Genomic DNA, 23,672 nt, shown 5'->3' with positions numbered 1-23,672 from the left:
AAGGGTGCATCCTATAAAAGGACAAGAGCCGTGCACTCTGGGAGCCCGGAGCTGGGAGGAGAGGGACGGGCTGTCTGGGAAGAGTGCACCCAAGGCAGGGTACATCGAATTGCATTTTCAAGGCTGAGAAGGAGTTCTCGAGACAGAAAGCCCTTCTGTGCAAAGACAAGAGCATGAGCAAACGCACAGAGGTATGAAAATGAGCAGCACGTCTAGTGGCGGGAGCACAGGCCGAGCAAGGACGGTGGCAAGAGCCCCCGCAGGAAAGGGCAGATGATGGAAAGCCCAGTTGGGGTTCCATCCTGTAGACCGTGGGGGGTCATCATGGTAAGAACTGTGTTTAGCAAGAAAAACAAAAAACAAAACAAAACACAACACAACTCTGGCAGCAGCGAGAAGAGAGGGTAGAAGTGGGAAATCATGGCAGGGGGCAGGGGAGCTGAACTAGGGCTGTTGAATTAGATGACAGAGCCAGCCAAGAAAGGGGGGCAGAATCCGTGGGCCCCGTGCCTGACTGACTATGGGGAGGTGTGGGGGGGCAACAGCTGGAGGAAATGAAACAGTCAGAGAAGTCTCTGTGCACAGCAGAGAGTTGGGGCAGGGAATGGACTGAAATAAGGAACCCAGCTGCAGCTCTGTTTAGGACGGGTGAGTAAGGGGTCTGGGAAAGTCAAGGTCAAATGCCTGCTAGAAGGAAGTATATGTCTAGCACCTGAGGGAGAGCTGCCTGGTAGAAATGAGCATGTGGGAGTCACCAGGACAGAGGTGACCGCTGTTGTCCGGGGAGAAGGCACAGAGCAGGGAGGGACAGGAGAGGAGGCAAACAGAGCTCCGTGGAAAGTGGTCAGAGGCAGGGCAGCCAGTATCCTCTGGGGAGGCGGGGAGTGACCCGGAGGCTGCAGATGGGAGGAGACGGCAGGTGGCAGGTGCAGGGGTGGTGCGGGCCTCAGGGAAGAGGTGGTCGAGAGAAAGCTGTGGGAAATTGGTCTGGGGCAGTGGCTCTCAAACTTGAGAGTGCATCCGGAGCCCTTGTCAAAACAGGTGGTGGGGCCTCACCCCCAGAGTTCCTGACCCACTAGGTTTGGGGCGGAGCCCAGGCACCGACACTTTTTTTTTTTTTTAAAGATTTTATTTATTTATTTAACAGAGATAGAGACAGCCAGCGAGAGAGGGAACACAAGCTGGGGGAGTGGGAGAGGAAGAAGCAGGCTCATAGTGGAGGAGCCTGATGTGGGGCTCGATCCCATAACGCCGGGATCACGCCCTGAGCCGAAGGCAGACGCTTAACCGCTGTGCCACCCAGGCGCCCCTAGGCACCGACACTTCTAACAAGCTCCACAATCCAAACGGATGCTGCGGTCCAGGGACCATCTTTTGAGAACCACTGAATCTAAGGTCTCAATGGACAGGCCTGCCCTGAGAAGGTTCAGATGCAAAGTCATCCACTCTTTATTGTGGCCTAAGTTGGGCACAAAGAGAGAAAGCCAGGCTTTGGTGAGAGAGCAGAGGGGGAGGTAAAGGTGGAGAAGGTTAGGAAGCTTCTTGGAAATGGACTGGATTCCACTTGGGACACAGGAGTGGGGATGGAGAGGAAGGAAGCCAGAGGTCTGGCAAGAGAGGGGCAGGCCAAAGAGGACTCCGGATTTGATGACACAAGAGGCGTGTGGCCTGAGGCTCATGACTATGGGTCACATGAAGGGGACAAGGATGAGTTAAGCAGAGAGGAGTACGGGATTAGAACCAGCCTCAGGTTCTATTTGGAGTCCCAGCCAAAAGTCCAACCTCCTTCCCTGGGAGCCTTATACCTCTATGCATCCCACCTTTCCAACCTAGCATCATCGCTAGCCATTGGGCTTCCGGCCTTCCCCAGCCCAGCAGAGGCAGCTGCCTTATACCACGGGTCATCTCTCATAGGAGCCTCTCTGAGGACAAGAAGACCTGGTGCTTTTTTCATTTTCCTTCCAAGATCTCAGATCACAGACTCTGAGATACTATGCAGAAGCTCCTGACCTCAATACTTGACAACCCCCCCAGGGCTGACCCACCCTGCCAGGGGAGGCTCAGGACTTGAGTCTTATTTTCTATCAGTGGAGCGAGTCCATAAAGAAAATCCAATTCATCGGTGTCCAAGAGAACATTACAAAGATAGACGAGACACCATGGGCAGTATTTAATTATGAGCAGGCAGAGCAAATAGGACGGACGCAATAAAAATGCTAATCAGGGAGGAAAAAAAAAACCAGGCTTCATTTTCTTCTAGAATAGACTAGAGCTCGTCCTCCCCACTCCACACCCAGACCCCAAGTGAGTGCATTAGACCTGGTTCTGATTGTGACCTGGTGACAGGTGAGTCTGTTTTAGCTCTAATCCCCAGCCTCTTCCTGCCTCCATCCTTCTAGATTCCCAGTTCCTAGAAGATCCAGCCCAGAGGGAGGGAGGCTGGCTTTCACTGTGGCCAGGGAGAACTGGCAGGGAACTTGGGAAGTGAAGGAATTTATTATTCAGGGCTCAGTTCCGTGTCCCAGGGGGCACTTTCAGAAGGGATCCTGTCTCTTTCAGTAGCACACCCAGAATGTGCACGAGGAGGGAGCAGAGTGGGAGAAGCACCCCTCCGCCAGCCTGAATTCAGCGTGCCAGGCTACATCTGTGGCCAGTTCTGGAGGCCAGTCCAACTCAGAGCCACTTAGGAAGAGACTGGGGACACTCAGCCAGGCCCAAAGCCTCGTGTTCCCCATTCTCTTCAACTTGGCTGAGTTCGACCTTGGAGCGTGGCTCAGGATTTTGCAGGCCATTCCTGTCTCCAACTTCCCCCCTTGGCTGCCTCCTCAGGTGATTGGATCCTTTGTCCTTCCTGGCAAGCTCACTCAACTTTCACAGTGCGGCCAAAGGCAGATTGATTTCTCTCGTTTCCCTTGGTCTCTAGGTTGGGGGGGCCCCAGGCCTTGTGTTGGTGTCTGGTAAAACTTGCTTTCTTTGCAGCCCTGAGGATCTTGACTCCGCCGAGGCCCTTTCCTTATTCTGGCCTCTTTTATTTCCTTGCTGGTGTCCTTTCAACTTATTGCTCTCATCTCCTTAAGTCTTTTGCAGCTTTAAGTTCTTCCCAGCATTGCCAGGGCAGGAATTTACCCGAGAATTGTCTGGAATGTCATCCTGGACGGTTGCCCCTCCCTGAACACCTCATGCCCTCAAGTCCTGGCTACTGCCTCTTGTAGAAAACATGTCTGTTAGAGAAAGAGTATGTATGACTGCTGTGGGATCTTGGACAACTTACTTAACAGCTCTGTGCCTCAGTTTCCCCATCCAGCAAATGGAGATTAACAACATAACCTGTCTCGGATGTGTTACAGGGACCCAATGAAAATGCATACAGAGAGTTAAGAAGGGGAAGCCCAGCCTGGGGTGGGGGGGAAGGCGGGGTATGCAGTCAGCTCAGGGGCCGACTCTTAGTTTTGGCTCAGGTCCTGGTCTCACGGTGGTGGGACTGAGCCCTGAGTCAGGCGCCGCACTCAGCGGGGAGTCTGCTTGAGATTCTCTCTCCCTCTCCCTCAGCCCCTCCCCCTGCTCGTGCTCTCTCTCTCTCTCTCAAATAAATAAATAAATCTTTAAAAAAAAAACAAAAAAAAAAAGAGATGAGAAGAGTGCCTGTCACATGAGAAGCACCCAGAAAGTGTTAGCCCTTGTTATCGCCGTGATATTTATTATTAAGGTCAGTGACAGTCGTATTTGCCCGTATGCCCAGGTACTGCATAGAGAGTCTGGCATGAATAAACACTCAGTAATAAATGGAATCAATGAATGAGTGTACTTCTAAGCTAATTTTTCCAAAGATATTACCCTTGCCAGGAAAATTTAAATTTAAAGAGAAGATCTGCACACTGATGACAACGCTTAACGCGTAAGTGGCTAATGGTGTGATTCCAGAAGTCTCTGGGGAAAGGATTTAGAGTCAGTGGTTGTTTTCGTATCAAGTCAGTCCGTGAACTCAAAATAAAGCAAGCCCTTGTCCGTAGTTCATAATTATCTTCCCGAAGGTGGAATCGCCCTCCTCATGCCAAGGCAATAAAACCTTAGGAGCTAGTATGGGTATAAAGGAGACAAAGAAACCCTTTCAGCTATAGGAACAATATTGCCTGTGTCCCCTGGGCCCCATGTCACCACAACCTCCTATGTGTTGAAGCTGTAAAGCCCACATGGGCTTGTTCACTATGAGAGGGAGGATGAGTCCTGCAGGCCAGCTAACCACAGACCCCGGTGTGACGGGGCTCTTAGACTCCCGTCCTAGACTCTCCTGGGAGAGCCATGCCCACCCCACGCCTTGCCAGAGAGCTCTGGAAATGAACAGTAGAAGTATTTTCTCTAAATGTTCCTGGACAGCTAGGCTGTGAATCCACTGTGGGTGGTTGGGACAGGATCTTAGTTGGAAAACAGCTATCCATTCCAAGTGTAGAGGGGTGGCTGCAGGCCTGGGAGCCGCAAGAGTCCCCCTGCCTCCACGAGGGTGTCACACCCTACAGCTGACATCTATCTTTTTTAAAAAAAAGATTTTATTTATTCATTTGAGAAAGAGAGAGCATGCAAGCACGAGTGCGGGGAGGAGCAGAGGGAGAGGGAGCAGCAGACTCCCTGCCAAGCCAGGAGCCCGACATTGGGCTTGATCCCAGGACCCCAGGACCACGACCTGAGCTAAAGGCAGACGCCTAACCAACTGAGCCACCCAGACACCCTGACATCTGCCTTTATAGCTATTGACACATATGCTTCCCACAACGGAAGAGTGAGTAGGTTGGTACCTTTATTCCTTATTCTTTCTTTCATGTTCTTTTAAAATACTTATTTTTACATTGTTCAAAATGCAAATAGTCCCAAAGTGTATACAGTGGAAAGCCCCTCTTCTCTGCCCACAGCCATCTGTATCTCCTTCCTTGGTGCAACCCAAAATCACTGGTTCCCTGAGAAACCTTCCAGAGATATTTTATGCATAAACAAGCAGGTGTATATAGTCTTTCCTTCCTTTACACAAATGAAAAGCTTGCTTTACACATTGTTATGCACCTTGAATTTTTTCACCCAATAATATATTTTGGAGATTATTCGATATCAGTATATATAGAGACCTACATCATTCTTTTTGTGGCTACATAGTATTTTGTTATATATATAAATTAGTTTATTTAACAAGCCCACATAAGTCTTTCCAATCTTTAACTTTCACGGGTAATGCTGTCGTAAATTACCTGTGGGCAAACGTATCTGCAGGAGGTATGCGAGTGCATGGGAAGATAAATTTCTAGAAGTGGAATTGTTTGGTCAAAGGCTTTGTCCATTTATAAATTTGATAGCTATCGACAAATTGCCTTCCATAGATAGCTCATTTTTTTTTTAGAGATGACAAAACGGGGGCTTAAAGAGAGTGAGTGACTTGACGAAAATCGTATAGATTGTAAATAATGCAACTGGAATGACAACTAAGGGTTTTTTTTGGTTTTTTGGTTTTTTTGTTCTCAGCCCAAGACCCTCTGGGACCCATGGGCCCAAAGAAATCGAGAACATCGAAGAAACATCACACAGACTCCTGAACTATAATAAAATCTTCAGCTTCACATAGTAAACGTGAAATACTGTGGATTCAACTTGAAGAAAGCCATAGAATGTATCCTCAGGGAACCTAGCCTAGAAGGAGAGAGACAAGTGAAGAAGTACTTTTGGTTTAACAGACAGGACAAGGACGGGATATAAGGAGACACAGTGAGAACATGGGAAGGGCCCCTGATCAGTTTTGGCTTCCTGGAAGAGGAGGCATTTAAGGTGCCATGAGAGAATCTAAAAATGTCCTCTGTGACATTAGCGATGACTTCCGTCTTCTTCAACCCTCATTATTTCCCATCCCACACCTCTTATCAAAGTCCGTGATAAGTAGCAAAACGGAGTGCTTTGTGAAAGCAGGGTATAGTTGGAATAATTATAAAGACTACCCTATCCTGGGGCGCCTGGGTGGCACAGCGGATAAGCATCTGCCTTCGGCTCAGGGCATGATCCCGGCGTTATGGGATCGAGCCCCACATCAGGCTCCTCTGCTATGAGCCTGCTTCTTCCTCTCCCACTCCCCCAGCCTCTCTCGCTGGCTGTCTCCATCTCTGTCAAATAAATAAATAAAATCTTAAAAAAAAAAAAAAGACTACCCTATCCTGACTTCCCTCTGCGTGCCAGGGCTGTGCTTGCCAGGCTATGACCAGCCCTTAACTCACCATGTGACCTGGAACGTGGAGATCGTGTGCATTAGCGTTCACAGCTCTAAAATAAAACAGGTCATCAGATGACCCGGAGCTCCCTATCGTCATGCTATGGCTCCTCCTCCGAAGTTTCTACGGTCACTGAAGCGCCTGCTGGGGTGGGGCGTGGGGGGCTTCTGGACAAGGAAGTGTCCAGGACTAGGGAATTAGGGAAAAGGAGGAAAAGGACTGGCTAGTCCTCAAACTGGCAAATTAGCCTCAGGAAATGCCACTGGGAGAGAAGAGGTTACCCAGGTCAGGGCAATGGTAATACTGACAACACCTTCCTTTTGTGTGTTTCCAAGGTGATTTCATACGCTCTTTCATGGGTTCTTTGTAACAAGGATGGGAGGGAGGGAGATTGGGAGGTTCTAGTCTCTTCTAGGGGTGGGGAAACTGAGGCTGGGCCAAGGTAGGCTAGTCAGCTCAAGTCCCACGGCAGGGCAGGGGTGCAGCCAGGGCTAGAACCCCATCTTCTGTTCTGGCGCCCAACTCGTTCTATTCTGAGATTCCACACAGAAGGCAACATTTCAATTGGGAGCAATCCAAAGTCCCCATGACCTCCTGAAACCTGAACTGAAATGGCCTTTGCGTCCTGCCCCACACACCCCCACCAGCCTCCCAGAGCACATGAACTCTTTCCCTGGTTGCTGGAACCAGACCTTTATTTCCAGAGAATGAGTCTAATGAGTGGTCTTGGTGACTCGGTACCATTGATCTGGCCTCTCCGCCTTGGACTCAGCGGTAGGGGACTTCAGCCGGTTCTGATGCCAGCCTCCATTCCCTCCCTAACCTGCCCCACCCCCAGCTCCTCCTCGGAGCCTGGGCCCCGCCTCTCTCTGCTGGGTCCTTCCTCCTTGGGAATCCAAATTCCAAGCCCAGGCAGGGCGATCTGGTGATGTGGTTGTCTGGTTGTCTGCATGCTCTGAACTTTGTTTTGACAGCAAACCATTTCCCTCATCCACAATCAAAGCTGGAAACTGACGAGCTAGGTAACCCGGGGCAACTTGCTATCTGACCATTTCCGGGGGCCTATTGGCCCATCTATGAAAGTACCCCCTAGGTTCCCTTTTCTTGCGGATATGAATAAGAACACAGCCATTTGGGGCCCCACGAGGGAAGGCACTGTCTGAAAACAGACGTGATTACTATTTCCATCACCTTTATAATCCTTTAATCACACATTTGCAGCAGGGAGTCTGGGCAGGGTGAGTCCATTTATACAAACAGCAGGAAAAAGGAGGCTCTGTTCTATATGCCAACCATGCCTCGTAGAAACGTCAGATCCCTGGACTTTCATGAACAGAAGAATGAATAAGCCAGGTATTTATCCCCAAACGGCTCACATCTAAGCTGCCGGGACCTGTACTCACATTATGAAAGCTTTGAGAGAAACATATCAGCCCTCCAGGGCCAGTGGGGATGCTGGCCTGAGCTCTCAGCTCTGGCAGTCAGTGGGCTGGGCGGCATGAAAATACAGGTTCTCTGGGCAGCTGACTGCCCTCCACAAGGAGTCTCCCATGTCTCTGGCCCTTGGCTCCCAGAAGTATTCCCATGGAAGTCTGCCCCTATCATGAATAGAGTAAGGAGTCTTGTTTGGACTCCTTTGTTTGGAAAGAGACCCTAACAACCATTGTTTGGAAAGAGTCCCTAACAGATAGAGGGTTGTGGTTTTGTTTTGTTTCTTCTTTTTTTCTTTTTTTAAGATGCCAGGAGGATGGGGGAGGGGATGGAGAATGTCCCACCAAGGCTTATCCATGTGAAACTGAGTCTTTTAACCAGTGACCCAGGTGACGGAGGCAGAGAGAGGCCTTGGTGACAGCGCAGTGGCCCTCCATTCAAGAAGGGCATCCACCTGTGAAACATACCCTGACTCTTACTTTTAGATAATCCCTCAAGTAGAGGTCAGCCTCTCTCTCCGGAGGATTGGCCTCCTTGTACATAAAGACCTCTTTCTTGGTTTTCCTGGGCCAATTATCATCTGCTATCGCTGTATAACAGACCACTCCAATTTTGTGTTCAGTGGTATACAGCGGTAAGCTGTATTTGGCCCATTGGTCTGTGGGTCACCTGCCATTAGCTGATCTTGGCCAGACTTGGCTGGATAGTCGGGGTGCAGCTCTGCCCCACGTATCTCTCATCCTCCTTCTGGGACCAGTGGAATGGGTGGAGGAGCCTGGAGGTGAGCAGAAGCACCCGATGCCTCTTAAAACCTAGCCTCAGAACCGTCACATTATCACATGGCCAAAGACAAAGTGAAGGGCTGGGGAAACAGGCTGCGTCCCTTTTTGGGAAGAACTGCAAAGTCACAGAGCAAAGGGCATGAGCAGAGAGGGGTGACAAATCTGGGCTGATGACACAAGCCTGCGGATCGCAGCCAGATGTTAGAATCATGCTCTGCCCCTTGACGTTCTTGCGGAAGAGTCCCTCCCCCGCCCCCAACTGCTCCACCTGGGTTCAGAGCCTTCTACCTGGAATATGAGCCAGGCTGGGGGAGAATGGATGAGATGACGGGGACCCTCTGCCGAGGACCCCATCACCCCAGAGTAACCTGGTCTCGTGACTGCCACTCCATCTTCCCCTGGGTGGAAGGGGAGTAGGTAAAGAATGGAAAGACAGAACTGGCACAGAGCCAGATGATATTACTTCAATCTTATTAGTGGTTAGGTCCTCATGAGTTATAGTTTTCATGCTTGAAATTTTCCTGGGAAAATAAAGCGGCCGAAGAAATACACAGCGAGGAGTAGAAATCAGAAACCGCTTACATTTTCAGGTCAGGCGCCACATGTGAACGCTAAATGGGATATGAACCACGGAGAGGAGCGATGCCGTGGCCAACCTCGACCGGAGGCTGGTGCACGGAGCTGAGACGCTGTAAATGACGCCAACAGTGATTTTGCAGAATCTTGATAAAAGAGCTTGGCTTTGCCAGGACCCTGGCTTCTTTAAGCCAATGGCTCTGAAATACACACTGTTCCGTTTCCATCCGTGCACAGCGGCTGTGAACTCAGCTCCGGAGACAGCAGCTCTCATGGTTTTCCAAAAATCCGTGCATGCAACTTTCCCTTCCCAGCCCTGCACTCCTCCCCATCCCCCAAGTTAAATAAACCCTGTTGTTTTCTTCCCTGCCATAAAGCATATTATTTCACGGTGTCTCATTTACAAGAGGTTACCAAAAGAAAGCTAAATTGGGATTTTGTTCAGCTGCTGATGACTCTTCCCTATTACCCTAGCTCATTTTCAGTGGCATTTCAACACTTTGGTAATGAATTACCTCTACCATTTCTGGCACAAAGAAAAAAGGGTTTAAATTAATTTTCAGCAAGGGATACCATTGGTCCAGGCGACTTCCCTCCCACTGTGTTAACATCAATGTCTTGTCTCGTTAAATGCCGATAAACAAGTGTAACACTCTAACAAGCCACAAATTGGCTTATTGACACCCCTGTCAGCTGTTCTCTGCTTCCAAAATCCCCGTTTGTAGACATACGGTGGTTATACAAAATGGGGGCTCTAATGGAACATCAGAAGGAGGAGACGTTATTAGCATCTGGGCTTCTTCGCTGCTCATTTTTGCTGTGTCTGACTTTCATCTAATAATAGATTGCATCAATTTGGTTTCTCCAGTCTCTGGGGTTCATTTGGGGCACATGCGCTTGTGGCTTCTTCACAGAGGGGCTGAGCCCCCTCCTCTTCCTAGTCCTCTCCAACTTTCTCAAGGAATGGCCCCATTGGCTACTACACAGGGCAGTCCCCACCCCATTCAGCAAATGAGACCACTGAGGATAAAATGGCCAGTGACCCTTTAACCTGTCCACTTTGTGTGCTGTTAGGACCTGAGGACACTGGGGACAGGAGAGCAGGTGATGTCCTATGTGATCTTCCACCGTGGACAGCCAGCCAGAGGATGACTGAATGGCCGGTTGTCATTCAACAGGCTCTTTATATTAAATGACAAGACAGGAGAAATTGGCCTTAACTCACAGCAAGAACTGCACAAAAGTGAAGACGGCCACGGCTATGGCTAATGGCTGGCACGTAGCCCGTGATCAGGACCACTGGAGCTCTCCTGCCTGACCCCTCCTTGAGATCCCAGGAACAGAGAAGACAGCAACCTCATCACCTGGGACAGGCTCCAGTGTCCCCAGAGGCAGGGACATGGATGAGATGACTCGTTCTCGTGGTAGGAGGGTTCCATAGTTTTCCTGGTATTCAGAATCAAACCCTTTTCAAGTTCATATTGCTATGAATTTACATAGGATATCTCTTCTCTCATTTGTTCTCCCGTGGACATAGGGGCATTATCAGCGATCAGTAGAATCAACAATATGAAAGAACTCCAAAATAACAGTGCGGGGTGCTGACCTCCCAGGACAAAGTTTTCCTGCCCCTGTCCAAACCTGTCCCTCCTGCAGCAAGGCTAGGGAAGGTGGTCCACACTCTTCCAGCCCCTGGCAAAGGCTCGAGGAGACAGGCAATTGTGTTTGGTGCGCACGCGCACGTGTGTGCGCCTACGGCAGGCACGGGGGTGGCGGAGGCTGGGGGCCGGGGGTATCGGGGAACAGCTGGTAAAGAACAGAGGTGACTCTCTCAAGATAACTTTGAGCATGGCTTCCTTTGCAGGAACCTTTTCAACGTTGGAGGTCGCTGGGGACCCCTCTCTTCTCAAAGCTACCCTCACTCTATAGGTGACCTCATCTGTTCTCCCGATTCTAAGTACCCAACAACTCCTAGATTAGTTTTCCCCCAGTTTCTTTGGGACATAATTGGTGCACATCACTGTGTCAGGTTAAGGCATGCAGTGTGACGGTTGGACTGACGTACGTTGTGAAGTGATCACCACAGTGGGTTCAGCTAACATCCATCTTCTCCTAAGATACAATAAAAAGGAAAGACAGAAAAAAAGGAACAAGATGTCTTCTTGTGATTTGAACTCTTAGGATTTAGTCTCTTAACTTTCCTTCCCACATTATTCGTGCCTCCTGCCAGGCCTCTTCCTGAACCTTCCCTTACCATCCCCACTGGCTGTCCAAGGGAGGTCTCACCCATAGCCTGTCCCCAGACAAACTCCTGATTTCTCCCTCCTATCATCCATCCCATCTAGGTAAGTGGAGACTCCATTTTGCCAGATACTCAGGTCAGAAACCTTGGTGTCCTCTTTGCTGCCTCTTTCTTTGTTGTCCCACATCCAGTCCATCAGAAATCTTACAGGCTCTACCATCAAAATAGATCCGGAATCCAGCACATTGCAGGACCTCAGTCCCTCTCCTGTCCACACGCCACCATCTCTTTTGCGGTCCTCCTGGGCCCAGCCTTGTACCAGCCCCCACAGTCTATTCTCAACAGTGGAGGGCAGTCCTTTTATAATGGGTCAGATCACCTCACTTCCTGCCAAAAGCTTCACTCAGGGAAAAACCTAGGTCCTCACGATGACCTCCAAGGCTGGACGAAGCTGGCCCCATGGCCTCCCTGGCCTCATTCCCTCACTTGCTCACATTGTTCTGGCCATTCTGGCCCCCTTGCTTTTCCTCAAGTCTGTTAAGCACACTCCTAGCTCAAGGCCTTTGCAATTGCCTTTCCCTCTGCAAGGAATGTTCTTTCCCCAGAGGATGACAAGGTTCACCTCTTTCACTCTTCTAGGCCTTTCACTAAGGCCTTTCCTGATCTCTTCCTATATAACACTGGACTCTCTACCCCCAGAATGGACACTCCTTATGTTTTCTTCTCCATACTTACCACCATCATATTTTACTCACACATTTGTCTGTCTTCTCCACTAGAATATAAATTCCTTTAGAACAGATTCTTTTTGGGAGAGGGTCTGCTTGTTCATTGCTGTTTCCCAGCACAGAACAGCACACATGAATGAGTGAATGAATGAATGAATGAACACATGAATGAATGTCCTTATCCCTCTAAATCCCAGTTGGAACCCCAGGTAAACACCGTGGCATGATGGAATGGAAGTCCAAGAGAGAGGTCCTATTCCCTTCTTCTCACAGCTGTTCTCACCATCCAGAACATTCTTTTCTCTCTTCGCCTAACTCCAACGCATCCTTGAGGGGTCATCCGAAATATCGTTTCTTCAGTCTAGGGGACTAAATTAAGCACCTCACTAAATGCTTCTGTAGTTCCGGAATTTCTTTTTGCAGCACACTGCATGCTCAGAATCTTGGAATAAATTATTCATAGCTGTTGTTTAATGTCTGCTTTCCCCATCGGACTGTGAGTATCACCAGGCAGGAGCTGCATTAGGCTTTGCTCACAGCTGGGTCCTGGCAGCACAGCACACAGCTTGGCACCTGTGTGTGCTCAGCTAGTGACAGCTGACAGTTGACAGAATATAGGATTTCAAATGTGCCATCAAAGCTTGAAACACAATGAGACCTCCCCATGGTGTCACAGGGCAGGCCCTCGCCAACGCTCATTAAATATTTAAATGGAGAGACATCACACTTTCCAGGGAGGGGTCAAGGCCAGGTTCACCTGAGCTGTGATGTAGCAGGGTCTGTGTTCAACTCTCTACCCACACTGGTTGAACCACTTATTTCACATTGAGGGTTCAGTGTGCAAATCCAGCTCTCAGGATAATGCCTAATTTGCCCGTCATAGGGATCTATGACCTATGGTTAAGGAGTGACTTGCTTAAGACCTTGACCTCAGCTTTGACACTGTCAGGGAGCCCATTAGGGGTGTTAATCAAGAAGGAAGTACATGCATTTTCCACTCAATTAAAAATACGCACGATTTTAGAGCCAGAGGAGACCATTTAATCCTGCGCTCTCATTTCACAGAAGAGAAAACTGAGGCTCAGAGAATTGAAATGACTTGCCTGAGCTCCCACAGAGCATTAACGGCAGAACAGAGCTAACAATCCAGAAATGTGATGTCAACATATGTTCTTTTCACTACGCCACAATCATGCTTTTCTCTCCTCCCCTGAAATAAAACTCCTTGTTAAAAAAAAAAAAAAGCTTAACAATAACATTAAGAAATGATAGAGTGCCTTAAAAAGTAAACTCTAAAACTTTAAACTATTACTTTGAAAAGTACTGGTAAACTAAGGACAATATATTACCTTTATTAATATTTAACTTGAAATTTTAATCTTACTTGATCTCTTTCCCTTAGGCTTGAATAAAAACTTTCTTCCAGCTCACCCAGACTTCTTATTTCTCAACTTACAATTTCACCAGGTCCAAAACTGTCATTGCAGGGGCCAAGGGCAGGCCGCCCCAAGATGAGGCACAGAGGCGTGTAGCTTATGTTGAGCTGAAAACAACCAGGACCCAAAAGACTCGGGAAGAAACTTGGACCTCCCCCACAAGTGCCTAAAAAGAATTGCAATAGAGGACTTGTACCAAGAAGAGAGCCATTATCAGAGATTCCACTTTACCTAGGAAGCCTATCTGCGAAATAGGAGAAATTCTGTTTTCTAAACATTTCCTTTCACGTTTCTGCTAATGGCCTTCCTCCTCTTCATATCCCCAGTCCCCTGCCCCTCTCCTTAGATCAGCATGACATATATACTTCATTTTGCCTGTCTTTGGACTTTCGTATCTGTACGGATTCCTCATACATACAAAATCAAATTTCATGTTCTTCTGTTAATCTGTCTCATGTCACTTCAACTCTTAGTTCAGCTAGAAGAATCTTTGAAAGGCAGAGAAAATTTCTTCCTCCCTCACACCGTGTCGACTCAACTTTCGGATGTAAGGCTCTTCTCAGGTGTGGGCAGATTATTTCTCTACTGGGCTGATGAAGCATCAGAAGTGAACCATGTTCTCTGGTCTGTCTCTTTCTCCTTCCTTCCTCTCCCTCTCCTCCCCCCTCCCCTCCTGTCCCGTCCCTCACTGGATTATATGGTTCTACTGAAAACCTGTAACTCCCTCTTCTCCAAAATTTTACTTGTTTCATGAACACGTCTATTGCCGTTGTATTAGGTTTTACTTGAAATTTTCTGGTAATTTGAATAAAGCCAAGAAGTTTTCTCAATGATTCCCTTACAGCTGTATCTCAAAGTTGGTTTTGATGCCAACTGAATGACTAATAGTTGTGACCAAGGGGGGCACAGAGAAGTGGGAAGCCTCCTGTCTGCCTGTGGGGCAGTTACAGCTGGAGTTGGGACACACAACCTTAGTGGCAGGTCTATGGTGATGCCTCTTGTCACTCCACTGCCAGCCCCTGTTCTGAGCCACCACCATCTCTCGCTGGAATTGTGGCACTAGCTTCCTCACTGGCCTCCCTGATCCTACCCCTGCCTCCCACCCCCACGGTCCATTCTCAGCATAGCAGCCAATGTGATCTACATAAAATGGAAATGTGGGCCCTGTCACTCCTCAACTCCAAGCCCTGTAATGGCGCCCCATTCCTCAGGGTGAACTGAAGTCCTGACACCAGCGCAAAGGACCCCTTCTTCCTTTGTTAATTCTCTGATTTCCTTTTCTATGACTCATCACTCTGGTCCTCATGCTCTTGCTGTCCCTCAAACACACCAGACACCCCTACTGGAAGGCCTTTCTACTGGCTGTTCACTTACCCCTTCTAGCATTCCACACAATCTACGTATTTCTGATGTGTATTGTTAACTGTCTACCTTCCCAGTGAGGATGCCAGGTCTCTGAGGGTAAGGATTTAATTTGTTCCTTGATGTTCCCAAGCACCTAGGATAGGGCCTGGCACAGAGCAGACACCCAAGAAACGCCAGTTGAATTGAATCGCTCAGTTGCTAAGGTGCTACGAGTCCTCAGTAGCCGGCACTTTTCGAGTACTTACTCTGCGCCCACCATCGTTCTAAGCCGTGTAGATGTGACTCATATGATTGATAGTGAGTGCTGACTTGTGACTGCTTTGATCCCCTCTAAGCTGTGCCATGCTTTGTGGTTTTGCAAGTGATTCTCCTCCAGGTGACACCCGTAGTCCTGGGCAAGGTTGGGGGGGGGGGCAGGGGCTAAAAGGAGAAGGGGAGGATAGTGCAGTTGGAAACAGTAATTCATACATCGACATGGTACAGTACAGATCGTAGAAACAAGCTTTAAAATATTCTACTCTGCTAGTTGGGTTAGGTGTGGAGGGAGGGGATAAACAAATGGAATAAGGAAGAATCCAGGTGGCTTGAATGACCAGGAGGTTCTGGAGCACAGCATTCACAACCCAGGTAAACAGAAGCGCAAAGGTCACGATCAGTGGGCAAGATACAGTTGACTGTTTTTGTGTGGCGCTCGGACTAAAAAGCACGTTTAAGTCGAAAGCACACTAGAACATGACTTTTAAAGATACATGTGTTATCTGAGCTCCCCGGGCCTTTCTAGCCCATGGGTCCAAGGGCTTTCTGGGCCCAGGATTAGCTCAGATTTCGTAGGCTGTCGCCTCTCCCTGCTAGCCGGGGAACTCAGCCCCCTGTGGAAACTACTCCCTGGAATTGCTGAAGGCTCAGCTCGTTGGCTTTTGTCTTGAGTGGGTCAGGGTGGGGAGAACGCTCACATAACTTTGGTCCCCTAGGTGCTGCTGTTTCCTTAAGCCTATGCTGTCCAGAAGGTGGCTATGGGGCACTTGCCATGCAACTAATCCAAACTGAGGGGTGCCGTGCTTAAAATACACATTAGATTGCGAAGACTTAGTACAAAAAATGTAACGTATCTCAGCGATATCTCTGTCATATTGATCATAAGTTGAAATGATATTGCGGGGATAGTTTAATGAACTACAATGAAATTGGAAATTAATTATACATTCATTCTCCCTGGGTTTGTTGTTATTATTGATGTATTTCTTTTAATATGGCCACTAGAAAATTCACAATCGCATGTGTGGTTCCACTGTAGCTGGGCATTCTGTTTCTACTGGATTGCCATCAACGCTGCCATTTCTCCCGGGTGCCACCGAAATAGCACACACTTTTGCCATCACGTGTATCTTCATCCTGCTGGATATCCCTGTCGCTTCCACTGGATGGGACCACCAACCCTCTGCAGGGCCCCCAGCCCCCATGCAGGTGCTCCCGCCAGCGTGAGTCCTCGGGTTCTGAAGATGTCCTCTGGCAAGGTGGGAGGGCATCTCCCTTCCCCTTTTCTGTTTCTATTAACAAGGTCCCAGAATAGAGAAAGCAAGCTGTTTGCACTCTAGCATCTTGAGGTGCCCTGAAAGTTTTTTTCTTTTTTCACAGGGAAACATGGAGGTGGGCTAGAACCAGATTTTTACATATTTAATGCATTTGTATATGTTTATGTAAATATGGACGTATCATACATCTATATGTATGTTATTTGCTTTTCGTTTCGCTTTGTCTTTTACCTTTCAGGTCAACTTTATTGAGGTATGATTTACATACCATAACATGTATCCATTATAAGTATATAGTCCAATAGTCTTGACAAATGACAAACCTGTGGGACATCACCCTATGGAGCTTTTCCCACCAGTCCAGAACGTTCCCTTGTGCTGGGGGCAGATCTGAAGGCCACCTAAAAAGCTGTGTTCAGAAATTCACCTTCTTTTTTTAAAAATTTTTTAAAGATTTTATTTATTTATTTTAGAGGACTAGGGAGTGCACATGAATGTAAAGAGCAGAGGGAGAGGGAGAGAGAGAATTCTAAGCAGACTCCCCGCTGAGTGCAGAGCCTTACACAGGGCTCGATCCCATGACCCTGAGATCATGACCTGAGCTGAAATCAAGAGTCAGATGCTTAAACAACGGCTCCACCCAGGTGCCCCCGAAAATTTGCCTTCTTGTAACAATACTACTTGTCAGGCTTGGCTCTCACTCCACAGAGGATGTTCTCCCAGGAGACTCCTGGGATCCTCATTTGTTCAGGGCAGGAGTCTTCACCAGTTCCCCAGACTTTTCCAGTCTGGGCCCAGCACAAGCCCCTGCAACACGCAGACTGGAGGGTTTTTTGGTCTTGCTGGTTTTTGTTCTTGTTTTTATTGAGAAAAACATAATGTGACTTCAGCGCGGTGATCAACCTAGGGAGGCTTCAAGGAAGTGGTGTTGCTGTTACTGTTTTCTTTGGCAGCATTGAATAAATAGCAGTCATTGGTAGATTTGGGGGGAGCAGTGACCGGTCAGGGCCCTGCCTGATATAGCCCCAACCTTCAATCTTAGCTCACACTATTTTCACCCCCCCTCCGCACTCCAGCCACACTGGATCTTATTCTAGTTCTTCAACCCCATTGCCGTTGTTGCTTCCTTGGGGCTTTCGCACAAGTCCTTCCCACTGGCTGGAAAGCTCTTTACCCTCTGTCTGCGTACCTGGCTCCCCTTCGTCCTTCAGACCTCCGCTTAAAAGGCACCACCTCCCAGAGGACTTCCAGGCCACCCAATCTGAAAGTGGATCCCCCGTGTTATTCATTTTCTTTATAACATGTATCCCAGTTTATTCGATATTAGCTCCCTTGTTTGCATGGTTAATATTTGCCTCCCACGTAGGATTCCGAACTTTACGGAAGTAGAAACTGCTCTGTATTATATTGTATCATTTGTTTGCGACCATTCCTTCTTTTCCTGCATTGCCATGGCTGAATTAGCAATAGGGTATTCTTCCCCAGCTCACGAATTTCCAGCCTGGCCTTGGGACTCCCTTTGGCTAATGACGTGTTAGTGGGAGTCAAGTACACACTACATCTGACCAGAGGCCTTAAACCTGCCCGCACAGCTTGGCTTGATTTTTTTGGATCTACTTCTTCCTGCCCTGACAAGATCCTCCGTACATAGCTCTTGTTTCTGCTTCCTTTTTTTTTTTTTAAGATTTTATTTATTTATTCGACAGAGATAGAGACAGCCAGCGAGAGAGGGAACACAAGCTGGGGGAGTGGGAGAGGAAGAAGCAGGCTCATAGCGGAGGAGCCTGATGTGGGGCTCGATCCCATAACGCCGGGATCACGCCCTGAGCCGAAGGCAGACGTTTAACCGCTGTGCCACCCAGGCGCCCCTTGTTTCTGCTTCCTGAGACCCAACATGAGGACCTGTGGAACAGACCCAAACGCGATCCTGAGCTCTGAAGAAGAGCTTTCTGAGCCGATCTGCAGCTCTGCGAGCAAGGAAAACAAATGTTTGGTGTTGACAGCCACTGATAATTTGGGGTAGTTTTTTATGCCCCATTATTGTAGCAATAGCTGACGAGTCCATGGCCTGCTGTATAAAAGGCACTCAATAAATATGTGTTGAATGGATGAAAGAAACATTTTCCTTTGGAAAGCCAAAAGGTAGAGAGTATAAAGAATATCTTGGAAACTCTGAAAGCTCAGAGCCAAGAAGAAAAGAAGGGGTGGGCCAACACATAAGAGGAGAAAAGATTTTGCCCAAAGATTCTTTAGGGCGAATCTTAGGGAAGAGCCTCATGGCCTAGGGAAGAACTTTGCATTTGGTCCCTAGAGCCACACTAACATGTAAGGTGTCCTAACCACAGCTGTAGACAGAGAAGTTACTTTTTGGAAGGTACAATAGGGACTAGAGGCATCTAATCATTGAAATCCCAGCACCATAACACGAAAGTGGAGATCTGACCCAGCAGAGAGCAACTTCCCTGCTGTCATCTGTTTGGGCATAGAAGACACATCATTTTTATCCCAGGGCCCTCCCCATGTGGCGTCTAATGAAGTTTGATGAGGGAAAAGAGGAAGGGGCATGCGTGGGCTGACATGTCGGGTCAAATGAAGATCGGGAATGAGGACTGCCGCCTTGTTTCGCTCCCCACGGTGTCTTCGTGGGAGAGGACCGGCGGGCACGCACCAAGGACTGGAGCAAGGGGTCCCCTGTGGTTTGAACCTTAAACCACCTATTGAAACAAGGCAAGTTACTAAGGTCCCTCCAAAGACTCAGTTGCCTTGACTTAAACCCAAATAATGGCCAGAATTTTAGGAAAGCGAGTCTCTTGCCCTTACAATCATCCCCACTTGCCCACCCCAACTAGCATTCAGGCCGGGGTCAGGGCATTTCATGAACACAGCCCAGAGACATTGGTCTCTTTCCAGATGTGGGTTCTCCCCTCCGGGGCACCCTGGCGGCTCTGGAAGAGGAAAGCCGCTCCATCGGCTGCCGTTGCTGTTCTCCTTAGCACCTTGCCAGCCTGTCTGGCTCCACGTTGGATATGTTTGTTCACCAACAACCTTGTCAGACGTTCCCCAGGAAGGCTGTGGCTGAGGGAAGTGGAAAACATAAATATTTTGTCACTTTCCTAGGCTTTGCAGAGTCTGGGATCCCGAGGGGCCTCGGCAGTGGCTTAGAGTTAAACTCTTCTCATTTCCATCCTCCCTAGTAACTCGGCCTCCTCCCTCAGCCCAGCACATTCCTCTTGTCAGAGGCCTGCAGAGAGAACATGCAGGCTTCCCGCAAAAATGTCAGTAGGTTTCGACCCAACTTTTAGGCTTCTCTGCAGAGACTGTTTTGGGATCGAGAAGGTTCCATCCAGTGTGAGAGGCCAAGATGGTGCCCAGATCATGGTGTAGAACAGGCGCCCCTGTGGTCCTATCTTGAGACCTGGCCTAGTAACCACACGTGGGAGAGTTTGGAGCGGGTTCGATTCTAGAATCAGATCTGCCCACTGAGGTAGGGAAGACCTGGAAGGAATGAAATCAGAGGCTCGATGTCCTGTCAAGTGGGTGGAAGGCTGATGTTCCCAGAAAGGTAGAGTCAGCTTGGGGAAAGGGACCTTCTGTGTCTCAGCTCCTAGTGTCTGCACGGCTCCTCCTGGACAGTTGCTGGCTGGATGCAGAACACCCCAGAAGACAGAGCTGATGTGTCACAGACCAGGCCGAGCGGGTCGTTGGGCTTCTGCCAACAGAACCAAAAGCGAGGTCCCGGTATCAGTAGCTTCCCCTGCCCCATGCCCGGGCTCTCTGCAGAGCCTGGAAGGAATGTCTTGCATGTCTCATGCATGGTCTGCTGATGGCACTGGGGCCTGGGAGCAAGATAGCCCCGGCCAGGGAACAGCCTGGTCTGTAAGGGCCTGCTCTTTTCTGTGGTAATGGTAGGCACTGGGGAAAGAGGCACAGAGAGGTTAGGCTGGGAAGAAGTGGGAAGTCGTGGCCTGAGTTTCTGGGAACTCTGGGTGACCACGTGGACATGGCCACACCTTGCCAAGGAGGCGACGAGCATCCCCTGAAACTGGGCAAGAGATACAGCACCTCTCTCTCTCTTGTCACAGCTGCCAGACTTCCTGCTGCAGGCAGGAGGGGGCTGGCTTTTGCGGGGTGTAGTCTCACTGCATCCTGGCCGTAGGTTAAATTCTTGGTGGGGCTTCAGCCTTGGGCACTCAAGAAACCGGAACAGAGCAGGCTGGAGGTGGAAAAACACCACAGCTTAATACATTTTGAAGGACGGTGAAAAAAGACCTTGGCCCCAAATCAGATTGTTCTTGATCTAAAATTAAAAGCGACTTAAGCCTTAACATTCGAGAAGAGAGGCAGATAATAGTTGCGAGGGTGGGGAGAGCGATCGCTTTGCTTTTCACCTCGTGGCTGGGAGCAGACCTTTCCAAGATTTCTCTGGACAGGATTTATTTACTGTCTTAAAGAAAAAAAAAATTGCACTTTGCATGAAGATTTGCAAATGCCAGGCACACGGCATGCCAGGTGCCCAGCCAAACCTCTTGTGGTTAGCCTTGAAATGAGATCATTTCACAGTAAGAAGGAGGTCAGGTTGCAAAGAGGGGAATTCATTTGGTTGTATCAATATGTAGGTTGCAGCAAAACCACAGAACAAAATGTTGTTGCCCTGCGGCAGCAGCAAGCCCTGAACACAAACCCGAACTCCTCCAGTAGCTCTTCTCGTCTCCTGCAAGTCTCTCCTCTGTACTTCCCTCCCCTTACCAGCCTCTTCTTAGAATGATGATTAGAATTCCATTTTGCGAGACAGGTGGATCGTAAGACTCCCCAAAGTGTGTGCTACATTCTTCGGCATTCAGAATGTATACAGATGAAAGGCTCACACCCGCTTCTCCTAAATTATCCTGTTTGCCCGGCCCATGTGAAAAAGGAGGGATTTTCCTTCTCCAAGCAAACTGTCAGGGGTGGGGGAGCCCTTGTCCACTTCCACTTCCCAGTTTGATTCACGCAGGAGTTGTTGAATCCCTACTAGGTGCCCAGGGCAGAGCTGAGGGTTCCCAGGAGCCACGAAAGCACAGGTGGCCAGTTCCTGCCCCAAATGCTTTTGGATTCTTATGGGAGAGACAAACAGACATGCTGAGATTAGAGCACAGTGCAAGAGAGCCCATGAAAATGGGTGGGAATCTAACCGAGCCAGAGCGCCAGTGGGGCATGAGGCCACTGAGAAGGGGCTCTGTGGGCTGGGGGCCTGTCGAGGAGATTGACTGAAGAGGCAGAGTTAGGCTGAGGCTGTTTCCCATCCATTTCCATCTATATTGATTTCTACTGTGTCTCTGATAAAATTCTACCAAGCATCATGCCCCTGGATGAAATTGCCCAGACTCTATTCCTCCACAAAGCCAAGCTCAGGAGGGCTGCCTTGGCAGGCCAGAGAACTCAGCCTAGCACCACATCACGTAAAGGGGCTTTGTTAAGCATCCCAGACAGCCCAGGGACAGAGTGGCAGCTGTCACTTTAGCTGGGAGTAACAGATTCCAGTGATCTGAGCCTCACTTTCTCACCTGCAAAATGGGAATAAGAAGAGCACGGACGTCCTAGGGTTGTGGTTAAACCCAGCGAGTAGTTTACGTGCACAGGTAAAATGAGCACCTGACACACAGTAGGTACTCAACAGCTCCTCACTCCTATCACTCCTCTTCCTTTTGGAATCCCAATATGTTACCCCTGTTAGCAACAGAATGTCCCAGTGTCCAAACTATAAGCGACAGCAAACAAACAGGATATCAAGAGCGTAGAGACTGTCCTCACCTGTTGATGGTCATCCCCAGACCATTTGGCTTCCCTATTCATGTGGACCCCGCCTGGGAGGTGAATTTCTGGTTCTTTTTCTGGAGAGGGTAGAGGTGCATGACCCCCTCCAGTCCTTTACCCCTATTTGTCAATTCTGGCCTTTTAATGGCAAGTGTACTGAAATAAACCGCAAAGCATATTCCCCTTCCTTTGGTTTGTTTGTTTGGAAGCAAAAAAGAAGAGACAAGGTTGGAGCACATTTCAGATCCATAAAAGACAAATTAATTATCCCCAAGCAGAAGCTGACCTTTAGCCGGCCCCAGCTCCGGCGCCTGAGCCACAGCTGCACCTGCTTTGAAGATGACAATATCCACTTGCTAAATACTAATAATTAGTCACCAAAGCAGGAGAAAGAATGCAGAGCAAAATGAACCTGCAATTACTGTACTCATGTGCGTCCCCTTCGCCCTTGGAGGGCCAATTACCCCAGCGCATTACCATAATTGGACTGACATGTTAACAGCGTCCTCCGTTCTTTGAAAGTGTCACTGTCCCCCTCCCTGCCCCTCACACCCCCGAGCCTGCGGACCGGCTGCACTGTGCCTTATGGCTAGGGCTGGCTGAAGAAGTCAAAGCTGCACAGCATTTGAGGGTGCAAGGGGTTTACCAGATGGCCCATGTGCGGGCCAAGCATATGCACAGAGGATTCTCCGATGAAGGTCACTGCTCCCTACCGCCCCCCTCCAACTTCTCCCTCCCTCAGCTCCACCTCTATGTCTCATGGAAATAAGACAAACTATGCAAATGGCTCCATTGACCAATGATAAAATGCCCATCTCTTCCTTTGGGAGTCCAGCCTTTCCTAGGGGCCCCTGTGCCACTTACACGACTCTGCAGAGACCTGGGCATTGGGAGACGGAGGTGGGTGGCCGGACTATGGGGGCCCAGGCTGCTCAAGGAAGGGAGCTCCCAAATTCACAAAAATAAGAAAGGACAGCTATCCACGGAGCTGTACCCCTGAATATGAGGAGTGGGGGGCCTTTGGCTTCTAAGGGGCAATGGGAGGGCTTGGACAGAGGCAGGCTGGGGCAGCATGGGGCTCAGCCTGCAGCTGACCCCAAGGGAGCTTGGAGCTGGTGGCAGGCGCTCCTCCTTCCCGCAGCCTTCACCCTGGCCCCTGCCGCCTCAACACCGTTTTATGAGGTGATCAGTGTCCTATCGATCGAAAGAAGGCTGCTGAATACTAGCTTTGTGTTGGCAAGGAAGCAAGTTTTCACCGCTGACCTTTCCAAAGCAAAAAATCACTTTAAAAATTTTTTTCCACCTTCTTCCTCCTCCTTTCCATCTGATTTCTTTCCCCATTGAACAAAAAGAGCCTTTTCTTCTCCTTCTCCTCCTCCTCCTCCTCCTCCTCCTCCTTCTTCTCCTTCTTACAAGTCACTGCAACCCTCCAAGGGAAGAGGACTTGGTTTCTGGCTGTGCTCCCACACCCTGGGGAGCCACTCTTAGCCACTGGGAATGCGGCGGGCCTTCTCCTGCCACCCTCCTCTCCCCCCCTTCTCCTTCAAA

This window comes from Ursus maritimus, unplaced genomic scaffold, assembly GCF_017311325.1.
Source record: "Ursus maritimus isolate PB19 unplaced genomic scaffold, ASM1731132v1 scaffold_12, whole genome shotgun sequence".
In the NCBI taxonomy this organism is placed as follows: domain Eukaryota; kingdom Metazoa; phylum Chordata; class Mammalia; order Carnivora; family Ursidae; genus Ursus; species Ursus maritimus.
Note: the sequence above shows the minus strand (reverse complement) of the source record.